The sequence below is a fragment of the Triticum dicoccoides genome, chromosome 5B, assembly GCF_002162155.2.
Source record: "Triticum dicoccoides isolate Atlit2015 ecotype Zavitan chromosome 5B, WEW_v2.0, whole genome shotgun sequence".
Lineage (NCBI taxonomy): Eukaryota > Viridiplantae > Streptophyta > Magnoliopsida > Poales > Poaceae > Triticum > Triticum dicoccoides.
The window spans coordinates 703,640,873-703,644,942 of record NC_041389.1 but is presented as its reverse complement, the minus strand read 5'-3'; the positions used below and the strand labels follow the sequence as shown (position 1 = coordinate 703,644,942).

Below are 4,070 nucleotides of genomic sequence, written 5' to 3'. Positions count from 1 at the left end.
AAAAAAAGGATCAAAATGCCCACAGCCCTGTTCCTTTCACTGGAAAATGAAACACCAGAGAGCATTCGACATACGGTCCCAGGGTACATACCGCTAACGCAGCATCGCAAAAAGGGAAAATGCAAAACTGCTCCAGGGCAAAAATACGCCAACTGCTGAAAGAATAAAGTGAATATTGTATATGTCTTTCCCTTTAGTATTCCATTCATGTTAGCATAAGTTAATTCATGAGTATCTTCTACATAAAAGCATACAAGATATATGCACATCTAAAAAAGTATTCTTGGTGCATAGTTAATGCAGCCACACCTCTTTGCTCATTAACCCTGCATGTACAACACTTCGTTGAGCGCAAACCAATAAGTTAGGTGACCTAGCTAGCGTGGTAGAGTATGTTGCTGCAAAGGATGCATCCATGGAGATTGGCACACACACTGTCATAATAGAAACCGTGATATTTTTGAATCAGACGCTTTAAATATTTCTGCTGAGATATTTAAGAATATTAAAATATGGACAAACATGCATATATATACACTATAAGTCACTCAAGTGGCAAAAAGGGAGAAGGAAGAATCGTGATTCCATTTGTTTTATTTTTCTCTAAGGGTGCATACTATTGTTTTAAGGGTCATCATCTCAAAAGAGAAAATAATTTTGCTATACGATATAATTTGAATTTGATGTATTGTGTGTATTTATTTTGATGGATAGACATTAAGATTATATATTAAAAAGATTTTAATGGATATTTATCAATATTGTTATTTAGATAGATAGAAAAATATATTATTCAATTTTGTATTTCTATAAAAAAATATCACAAAAGTATAAAAGTTTTGTATAAATATCAATCATTTTAATTATTTTCTTTCGGCTGAAAACATCATTTGGTCATTTACCTATCTGAACGGTCGTCCGCACAATACAACTCACCCTGTGCGTTCGGTTTATTCGGTTTACATGGTTCGGTTTATACGGTTTTTCGGTTTCTACGGTATTAATATTTTGGTAAATACGGTATGAAAATAAAATACGGTTCGGTTTCGGTATATACCAAATTATTTCGGTATGGTTTCGGTATATACCATAAAAACCAAAGCTGACGCGAATTTGAATATGACATAATAATAATTTGCAAATTTATGACTCAAAACACATACTATTTTACACAAATAGTATATGACTATATATATATATATATATGTATGCATGCATTTATTCATCTATTGATGGTTATATACGTGCTTAGCATTTTGAAAAGAGAAAATGACTATGTTACAAGAAAAATTTTATGTGCTTAGTAGTGAATTTGACTCATGTACATGTAAAATGACAACTTGTACGGTTGTTCATCTCAAGAAATATAAATTTATTTTTTATTTCGGTTTATTCGGTTAACCGTTCGGTTTTTCGGTATATACCATAAAAACCAAAGTTCAAATCGGTATGAAAAGTTCATACCATACCGAAACCAGAAACCATAAAAACCATAAAATCGGTTCGGTTCAATTTATTTTCGGTATGGTTTTTCGGTTCGGTTTTAAAATGCACAGAGTGAAATACAACCACCACTAAGGTCTGCTGCATTTGAAGAACACATAAATTAAACACACGTAACCATTATATAATGTTTCAATATAAGGAATATTCGCAGTTGTAGTATTTATATACACAAAAACAAGAGAACAATGATACTATATCTATCATTATTGCTCGCTTCTGATACAAAGAACAATCATATATAAGACAGAAATGATCCTCTAATTAATTTAATGGATAAAATGATATCAACTAATAACCTCGTTCAACTTTTTATTCGATGGTTTCTTACCTTCCTCCTTGTCTTTATAAGCATCATCATTGACTTTATTATCTTCCTCATTGCCTCACTTTTGATTTTCAACCATGGTCGGAATCAACTCCCAAGCCGACTCCTTATCAGTTGTCTCGGCCTTAAAATCCTCGTGTGTCGCCTGTCTTGTACAATTCATTGCCTAACTACTTCTTAAGGGTATTGGACTGCTTTCAGACCGGCCGTGAAGCTCTGGTGGGCGACGGCGACTGGCTAGACTGGCGACGTCGGGCAATTACCCGCTGCAGTGGCTAGGGAGAGGAAGAAAGGAAGGCTGGGAAGGCACGGTGGCAGTCGGTCAGGTCGCCGGCGACGGGTAGGACTGGCGGCGGCCGGTGCGGGGCATGGTGGTCGTGCGCACGAGGTAGGTCGCCCCTGGTAGCCGTAGACACCTCCTAGATCTGAATTGGGATCGGGCACAAGCCCGAGAGCCGAGGATGGGCATTGTTCGTCTGGTTTTTCGTAAGCTGGGGAGGTGGTCGACATACCAAAAAATGGAGGAAGAGCCACACGTGGAAAAAACGATGAAGGAGAGTTGGGGGACAAAGGTTGGACGGAAGGTTAGGCAGCACGTGGTCCATTTGGCAGGAAGGGAACCTTAGGTTTTTTTTAGATACTCCCTTCGTCCGTGAATAAATGTACTTCTAACTTTTGTTCTAAATTAAAATTTTAAAAAAGTTGATATATGACATCAAATTGGTATATTATGAAAGTACATTTCGAAACGAATCTAGCAATACTAATTTAGTTGCTACTTTTCTCTATAAAGTTGGTCAATGGTTTAAATCATTCACTTAGAGCATGCTTAATAATATAACCAACTCCTTGCTATAACATGTTGCCGTGTTATTTATAGTCAATATAATATCCAACACGTATAATAGTTATATATAAAAAAGTACTACTTTGTTTCTTGGAGCTCATGCTATATCCTGCTGTAAGTCTTCAGCCCATTTCTTTTCTCTCTCCTCTTCTTTCTCTTCCAGCAATAATATAATATTTTAAATTCTTACAGCATGTTTGCGCCACTTTATTATACTTGCTCTTAAAACAAAATCTACTAGATGTACAAGGAGTAGCAGTAGAGATGATTTTTTTACTTTTCTCTTTATCTTTATTACCATAATGATTGACTTTCTTATCCTTCTCATTGCCTCGCTTTTGATTTTCAACCATGGTCGAAATCAACCCCCGAGCCAATTCCTTGGCAGCTGTCTCAGCCTTAAAATCCTTGTGTTTCCTGCCTACCTGCCTCGCCTGTGCAATTCATAGCTCTTTTTTTTGTTACAATTGTTTGGATTGTTTACCACATGTGTCATGTGGTGTGCAATTCACAGCTTAACTGCTTGTTAAGGGCATTGGACTGCTCTGACTCATGCCGTAGGTTTTGGTTGTCAGCCTCCAGCTGCTTGGCCTTCTTAGACAGTGCACTCGCCTACTCAGTCGTTCGGTGCATGAAGAGGATCTTGGTGCTCTTCAGACCAAAAAAGAAAACAATCAATCAAAATGCCAACAGCCCTGTTCCATCTTTCACTGGGAAATGAAACACTAGAGAGTATTCAACATATGGTCCCAGGATACATCTAGCGCAGCATCGCGAGAAGGAAAAATGCAAGACAGCTCCAGAGCAAAAATAGGCCGACTGCCGAAAGAAAAGCCGAAGAAAAAGCTTTAACAGCTCCTCCCACTCTTCAACGCACCGCGGTGACCTGGCCATGGCGATCAGAGTTCTTGGCCACTCCGTCGAGGTCCTTCTCATCTTCACCGGCTTAGTGTTGGGGCTTCCCTTACTTTCTTGTCCAGCTCGATCAGTTAGTGAGTGGTCCAGGGAGCGCAAGTCCTCAGATGGGCATAGCGGGCGCCGTCTTTTCACCGGCCAAGAGAGGCGACGCCAGACGACCTGCAGACCAGACCACAAGCACCGTTCAAATGGAAAGTCATTCCTGAGTTTCCAAGTTTTCCTATAACAGCAGCAGATAGCATATTTATCACAGCATTCTATTTGTTGTCAATCCACAACCAAGCAACCTTGTACATTTGTTTTCGCCCACTCATCTTTGAAGCATATCTGATAGTTCATCCTAGATTATCCTGGAAATCTCACAGTTGAATAACAAAATGTACAACGTTTTCTTGTTCAGAGCACAACACGCACAAAGTGTCAGGGATATTTTTTTTTCTTTCACCAAGGTTGTCACGTGTTTCAAAATTTTAT

General features: G+C 38.6%; 1 protein-coding gene across 2 annotated transcripts in view; it reads right to left on the bottom strand.

The window, feature by feature from the left end:
* Positions 1-3,356: 3,356 nt before the first annotated feature.
* LOC119312790 (vacuolar protein sorting-associated protein 9A-like) overlaps positions 3,357-4,070 on the bottom strand; it is a 6,856-nt gene continuing 6,142 nt past the window's right edge. For both annotated transcript variants that reach the window (XM_037588553.1, XM_037588554.1), the window contains exon 7: positions 3,357-3,755. The gene's annotated coding sequence lies outside the window, so the exon portion shown is untranslated. The remainder of the gene's footprint in view (positions 3,756-4,070) is intronic.